The 8,141-nt window shown below is 40.6% G+C and overlaps 1 pseudogene; it reads left to right on the top strand.

Moving 5' to 3' along the window:
* Positions 1–3,737: 3,737 nt before the first annotated feature.
* LOC101724700 (death-inducer obliterator 1 pseudogene) lies at positions 3,738–7,552 on the top strand (annotated as a pseudogene).
* Positions 7,553–8,141: the final 589 nt, after the last annotated feature.

Here is an 8,141-nt window from a genome sequence, read left to right on the forward strand (position 1 = left end):
TTTCCATTCAAGCTTGTTGGTCAAACACCAACCATTTTGTTTGTATCTATCTATCTATCTATCTCTCTATCATCATCATCATCATCTATATCTATATTTTTTTGTGACAAGGGCTCACTATGTAGTTAAGGCCTCTCTTGAACTCACTATGCAGCCCAGGCTGGCCTCAAACTCACAGCAATCCTTCGGTCTCAGGCTCCAAAGTCCCGGGATCACAGGTGTGCACTACCAAATCTGGCTCAATATATTTTGGTATACTGCCAGTAATTGTGAAGGGTCAAAGATTTTACCTAGCTTGTAATTTAGAAAGGTAGCCTGCCACCATTTCATAGATATTGGCAGAAGGCATGAAACTCCTAGGTCAGAAACAAAGCACTTTATTAGAGCAAAAGCAGCAGCCAGAACTTTAGCATTTTATTGCACTGCTTCCCTCAAACTCAGTTCCCACTGAATGATGAAGAAGACCATGTGATGCCTGCATGCACAATCAGTTACATTACAGGAGAGGGAAAAAAACCTTCACTTAGGAAACTGGAATCTTTGGAGGGGGCTTGTTGTGCACAGATTTGTTTCTTGTTTTATTAGTATATGTTTCTGATACATAATACTTACATTCATTTTAGAGAATAGGTACATATATGTATCTTATTTTGATAATTTTTTGATCTCCCCCTCCCTCAGTTCTCCTTCCTTATCTCAAAGAAAATCTGCATCCTTGTTTCCTACTAACTCTCATTTATTCTACTTTTTAAATTACTTACATGTGGGGTTTCTCACATAAGAGAAACCATGTGTGTTTGTTCTGCACCTAACTAAACATTACGGTTTCAAGTTCCATCCATTTTCCTATAAATGGACCCAATGTATCCTTCTTTATGACTAATATTCCATTGTGTACATATACAACATTTTTTATCCATTCATCTATTGATAGGCCTTTGGGTTCTTTCCATAAATTAGATATTGTGAATTGTGCTGCTACAAATACCGTATATATAGTTACTTTTTCATTGCTGGGACAAAATACCCAACACTCTCAAGTTAAAGGAGGAAAGATTTATTTTGGCTCACAGTTTTTGGTGGTTTCAGTTCATAGTCAGCTGGCTCCAAGTCAGGGAGGCATGGCAGAAGGACATCACAAAGAAAAAACAGTCCATGGCAGAGCAGACAGGAAGCAGCACAGCAGCATCATGGAGCCTCCCTCTTCTCATCCAGGCTACAAGCCTTTTGGGTGGTAATCCCCACACCCAGAGTGGACCCTCCCATTATCACAGCTAGAACTATGGTAAATCAGTAGATTAATTCAATTATGACACATTTAATCCATATTCACACATTCTAGATCCATCCACCTCTAAACATCTCCACCTATGAGCACCTGAAGCTTTGGGAGGACACTTAGATACCAGCCATAATAATAGGTATGCATGCATCACTATAATATGATGACCTTAACTCTTTTGGGAAGAAACCAGAAAAGGTTTAGCTGTGTCAAATGAAATTTTAATTTTCATTTTTGATGAATCTCCATACTGATTTCAAAAATGGTTGTACTACTTTGCATTCCTACCAATAATGTAGAAGGGTTCCTTTACCCCCACTTTCGCATTGTTTTGAGTCCTTGATGGTAGCCATTCTTACAAGAAATTTTAATGTTCTTTTGATTTGCATTTCCTTAGTGCCCAAAGATGTTGAACTTTTTTCATCTACTTATTGGTCATTTGTGCTTCTTCTTTTGAAGTGTGTATATTCATGTCAATTGACCATTTCTTGAGTGGGATTTTTGGATTGAGGGCTCTATGTTTTTAGTTCTGTAGATTGTCTCTTCACTCTGTTGATTGTTTCTTTTGCTATACAAAAGCTTTTTAAAATTTGATATAATCCTATTTGTTGAATTCTTGGTATTATTTCTTCTGCAATTGGGGTTCTGTTCAGGAAGTCAATGACTATGCTTACGTCTTCAAATATTTTCTCAATTTTTTGTGTATTTTTTTGTACCAGGGATTGAACTTGGGACCTTGTGCTTGTGAGGCAGGCAGCGGCACCACTATGCTAAATCCCTGGCTGTTTTCTCTATTTTGTTTTGTTTTCTTTGGTACCAGAAATCGAACTCAGGACCTTGCACTTGCAGAGCCACTGAGATAAATCCCCAGCCTATTTTCTCTATTTTATATTCCAGCAGACTTAGTATTTCTGTTTTTATATCTAGGTCTTTGATCCATTTTAATTTTATGTTAGTACAGGCTGAGAGAGATGCATCTAGATTCACTTTTCTGCATGTGGATCACCAGTTTTCCCAGAAACATTTGTTAAAAAGAATACTTTACCATCAACATATTTTTTTTAGTCCCTTTATCAAAGACCAGACAGCTAAAGATGTATGGAGGTGTTTTTGTGTCTTTGATTGTATTCCATTGGCCTATGTGGCTATGTTTTATCCCACTACCATACTGTTTTTCTTTCTGTAGTTTTACATTACAATTTAAAATCAGGATTGTAATGGCTCCTATGTTATTTTATTTTGTTTTTGTTGTTGCCCAGGATTGATTTGGCTATTCTGGTTCTTTTCCAATTCCATATATATTCTAGGATTGTTTTTTCTAGTTCTGTAAAGAATGTTTTTGGTACTTTGATTAGAATTGCATTTAATCTATATATCATTTTTGGTAATATGGCCATTTGATATTGATTCTGCCTATGCAGGAACTGGGGATACCTTTGCATTTTCTACTGTCATTATCAATCTTAAAACTTTTATAATAGTCAGTAAACATTACTGTCCTTCCCTTGAGAGGGAAAGATTTCTATTTTTGAAAGCTGTTAGCTATATAAACTTCTATGAAACTAAATATCTGAAACAAAAAAGGCAATCAGTTCTACAAAATAAAATATCTACAGATATTTAGATATTTAAAAGACTGTTTTCCAAAAGTGTCTAGTCTTCATTCCCTAAGAACAAAGTAAGGCAAACATTTTATTAAAGAACAAAATAGCAAATGTTTTATGCCTGTAGACTACACAGTGCTTGTCACTGTTCTTTAAAAGCAGCCACAGGCAATTGTTAAAGAATAAATGGATATGACTATGTTTCAATAAAACTTTATTTACAAAAATAGGTGGCTAAACCAAGGGCGATTGAGTACTGACTTTTGATCTGTGCTTCAGAACATCTTATTATTGTGCCATACACTATAGAATATGCCAGGGATAGCTCAGAAAATAAAACAGGTGAACATTCTTACCTTCGTCAATTATATGTCTTAATGAAAGAACACCACAGCAAACAACTAAGTGAAATGTGATTTATCAGATCATTGTGAGTGCTCAGAGGAAAAGCCAAGCAGGAAAGGAGGAAGATGCTGGGAGAAGTAAAAGTTTATGTAAGGGGGATTGGCACGAGACTCAAAAGAAGTCAGCTGCTTTGGGCAAGACAGCAGCTGTGGAGGTGTTGCAGTGCAGAGCATTTGTGCTGGAATGGCAATGTCTAGACTAAAGCCAAAGCAAAGAGGTCCCAGCTCTTTTAGCATCGTTTTTGAGCTCACTCCAGGAGCAGCCTTTAGACTGTCTAGGTTGCTGGAAGTTTGAATCCTCTCACTTGTGAGTACTGACTGACTGCAGCTCACTAAGAGCTGGCCAACAGCAGGACCAAGCAGCTTCTTCAGCCAGGTTTTGTGTTTTATTTAGGATTTCAGGAGACAGTGTCCAAGCTGACAGTGTCCAAGCTATCAGTGATAATTATGGATGATCCTGGGGACCAGAGCAATGAGGAAGCACCTAAAGCTATTAAGCCCACAAATAAAGAGTTCAGGAAGACTTGGGGTTCCAGGAAACAACAATTGCTAAGCACAAGGGTGCTGGGGACACTGAGGTAGACATTGTGGAGCGGTAGCCACACAGCCTCTCTCTGTGCCACACAGGGAGGCAGCCAAAGCACGCTGAGAGGCTTGAAGAGTTCCTGACCACGGTTCAATCTGAGGAAGAAAGAACGTGGCTGTTTCCCTTGATGATTCCAGGGAGGCAGCATCCTGTCCAGTCACAGATGTGGAAAGGGCCCTAGAAGGCAATGTTGAGAGCAGCTCTGAGATAAAAAATGTCCCTGCACCTGGTTTCAAGTAGGGAAAGCAAGCCTGCCTCTTCTGAAAAGGCCAAAGGAGGGGATGTGCAGGGAGACACCTCCCACAGTGACAGTGATGGGCTCATTTTGAAAGCACTTCAGAATCATCTTCGAAGAAAGCAAGAACAAGAACCAGCAGAGAGGCCCCTGGAGGTCATCCTGAGTTGCCTGGGGGAGAAGTGGCGAGAAGAAAACCCAGGTGATACAATGGAGGTTGAGGTGGCCAGAGCTGGCCATGATGTGCCACCCTGTAAACAAGAGTCTGAGGCTGCTGAGGGAGCTGTGAACCAGGCAGCAAAAGATGACAGAGGGTGAATCGGAGGGGACAGTGGCTCAGGATCCTAAAGATAAAGATGCTGGGGACATTGGCAAACCTAAGCTTGATTATGAGGTTTATGACCCCAACGCCCTGTACTACATCTGCCACCAGCCTCACAATAACAGGTTTATGAGCTTCTGTGACTGACCACTCTGAGGAGTGGTTCCATGGCGACTGCGTGGGAATTTCTAGTCTCAAGAGCAGCTTTTGGAGAGGAATGAGGAAGATTACATCTGCCCAAACTGTACCATCCTGCAAGTGCCAGAGGATACAAATTCAGAAGCCACCGATGAGCAGGAAACTAGATGCAGACCTACAAGTGTGAACAGCAAAGACTGCACCAACATAGGTACAGTAGAGCAAAAGCCTAGTGAAGACCAGGGAATCAAGGGTAGAATTGAGAAAGCTGGAAACCCCAGTGGCAAGAAAAAGCTGAAGATATTCCAACCTGTTAGAGAAACTCCTGGTGCCTCAAGGTGCACCAGTCCTGGGTGCTCCAGTGTGGCACAGCCTGAATGGGTGTACTGCAATAATGACTGCATTCTCAAACATGCGGCAGATACTGTGAGAAATCTAAATTCAGGTAAAAAGCAAAAACCAAGGCCTAAGGAGAAAGTCAAGATGAAGCCATAAAAACTGTCTGCCAAAATTTAGTGTTCAGACAGGGATTAAAATCTCTATACAGGGCCAGGGATGTAGCTCAGTGGTTCTGCCACCTGCCTCGCAAGCACAAGGACCCAAGTTTGATCCCCGGTACCAAAAAAAAAAAAAAAAATCTCTATACACAAGAAGCCCACTCCAGAGAGAAATGAAACGCAGCGAAGAAAGCAATGGTGACTCCTCCTAGGAGTGACACAGTGGGGAAGCAGGCAGCCTGTGAGAGCAACACATCCACCTGGGCCAGTGACCACAACTACAATGCAGTGAAGCCAGAGAATACTGCTGCACTCTCCCTACTATGGTTCTGTAAATGTAGGTATCCTCCAGGGTTTGACCCTCTGATCCCTTCTCACCCTCTCCAGATAGCCACCTGGGGCTGAACAGGACAGGTAGTCACAGCTGTGTTTTAGTGTGGATGTTGGAGACCAGGTCACCATCAGTTGGAAGCAAATGCCCATGTCCAACATGCCTCCAGAACCTGGTTGTCCATCCTTAGTCTGTGGCCCTTCTTCTCAGTGTTTTTCAAAGAGCTGCAGTGATACAGTCCTTTAATATCTAGTTCCAGTCAAAATAAGGCCATGGGGCCAGGGATTTAGCTCAGTGGTTCCGCTGCCTGCCTCGCAAGCACAAGGTCTCGAGGTCAATCCCTGGTACCAAGAAAAGAAAAAAAAAAAGAAGGGAAAGAAAAAAATTATGAGAAAAAAAATGGAATCAAACTCTGTGTATATAGGGAAGGGTGGAGGGGGTGAAGGGTGCACAGGTAATGGGAGAAAAAATAAAAACTAAGATGCATCATGTTCTGGTACAAACACCCACTGATAAATGTAAATGTATTTTATACCTAAAATGTACCAATAAATATATACATTTAAAAAATTAAAAAATAAAAAAAAGAATCATAAAAAAAAAAGATGAGACTCTGCTAAGTACTTATATTAGCTCCAGCAAAATCGATTGCATCTTTGTACTTACCCCCATTTCCAGGTTAACACCAGTTAGTTTAATCACAGCCATGCGTAGAATTTGTGTTTTCCAACATCACTACTTTTTGCACATAAAATCACCACTATTTTGGAATGCTGTAGGTATCTCTGAAAATTACTGTTTCATCTAGTAGCTTTGGTACAACTTGTAGAAGTTCACAGAATGTTTGATCTGACACGGAGAGATTGTCTTCTTGTTCAGTTCACATACTACACACCCATACAAGTAAACATTAAAATCTTGAAAGTCATCTGTTGGTGCTATGCACACTCCACAGTGAGTGAACATGGCATGGTTGACATTAAGAACATTGTCCTCACTAAAGGGACATTGGTGGGTTGGTGTCATAAGGGCAGTGGCTTCCTGGCTCTCCTCTGGAGTGTTTAGACTGCTACCCTGTCCCTGGTTTCAAGTGAATGAAATGAAGACAGTTGGGTCCGTGTGTAAAACCCCAGCTTAGACCATGCAACTCGGATCTGTTTCTCAGCCTCATACTCCAAAGATAAATCATAGACATTTTTATTAGGACCCACAGGGAACATCTTACTCTGATTTTTATTTCTGTTTTTATTAATGCTCTGCATAGTTTATTTTGTCCCTTTTTGAAAGCACCAATAGATTAAGAAGGCCTAAATCCCCCCCCAAAAAAAAAGTTTAAGTAAGGGGTTAGCAACACATCTGTGAGAAAGAGATGCAAGACAAAAGACCTGAGGAAGCAGAGCACCAATATCTAGAACACTGCAGGCAAAGGGTACAAATGGAACTCTCCTGAGAAGATAGCACTTCTGGCATGTTCTAGGAGCAGCCAGGAGGCAATGGAACAGATGGGCTAATGGAAGTAACTAGAGGATTGAACAAAGGAGAAACATATGCTGACTTGTGCTTTTAAAGGTCAATCTGCTGCTCTAAGAAGAGTTTGAAACAGGGCACAAGTGGATTTAAGAACATGATTCAAGCTACTTTTAAAATAAGGCAGAGATTTTTGCTCAAACTGGAGCAGTAGCAGCTATATCCTAGATAAACTTTGAAAGTAGAGACAATTGGATTTCCTGGTGGATGGGATGATTTCGGAGGTAGAAATTTTATAATAAAGGACTATAACAAATATTTTGACCTGAGCAACAGGAAGTTGCCACTAGCTGAATTCAGGGCACTGAGAAAGGTGTAGATTCAGAGGCAGATCGAGAGTCTGCCTCAGAACATTAAGTAGATATCATAAATATATTGATAATAACAAGCTAGCTACCTAACAAAGTTGCCTAAGGCAGCCACATAGCCCAGCATTGTGTACTAGTGAACTCCAAACGCTAATAGCTAGCACTCTCCCCTCCTATCAGCAGTGTCTGGCCAGGGCCTCTGTGGATGAGTCAGCTCGAACATTAATTCAGATTGCTTCTCTGGACAAAGAGACACAAAATGAAGAAAAGGGCTCTTTATCCAGACTTGATAAGATGAAGGACAAATCCAACAAGTGAAGAAGAGGCAATCTGCCTACCAGAATGTATATTCATTAAACTCTTTACCAACTATCAGCCCAGGAAGGAGAGTGACAGATTTTTAACAAGATAATTTGAAAAACATTCTCTATACATATTGAAATAAATTGTCCTCATGTTTCTGGGCTGGTGCCAGCAGTCATTGACCATATCTTGAACCTGCCCCCAGGCATATTTGCAGGGTCAGCTGAGGAGTCCTCTTGCACTATTTAAAAGTCAGTGTATAAGACTCACCCAGAGAATGTGAGGGTTGGTCAGTCTGAAAATGAAAGAATCACATTCACTACTCAGCTGAATTTGCTCTCACCCTACTCTTGTATCCCAGCCATATCCCTTAAGATAAAAGCAGCTTCACTTGGCTTATACTTGATTTTAGACATTATTCAATCCCTGTATTTTCTAAACATCAAATACCTTCAGCAGCAACAGTAAATTAATGCACACTGAATTTCACCTTCTCATGTAGTTGTAAACATTTTCACTCCCCTCTTCAGCATTTCTAGCAAAGGGGCAGAAGAAAGAACATTGGAGAATATTGCTGCACACAGAACCTTGTCCTTTCTTAGGC

The sequence above is a fragment of the Heterocephalus glaber genome, unplaced genomic scaffold, assembly GCF_053883595.1.
Source record: "Heterocephalus glaber isolate CG9 unplaced genomic scaffold, H.glaber_assembly_v1.0 deba00000122, whole genome shotgun sequence".
In the NCBI taxonomy this organism is placed as follows: Eukaryota; Metazoa; Chordata; class Mammalia; order Rodentia; family Bathyergidae; genus Heterocephalus; species Heterocephalus glaber.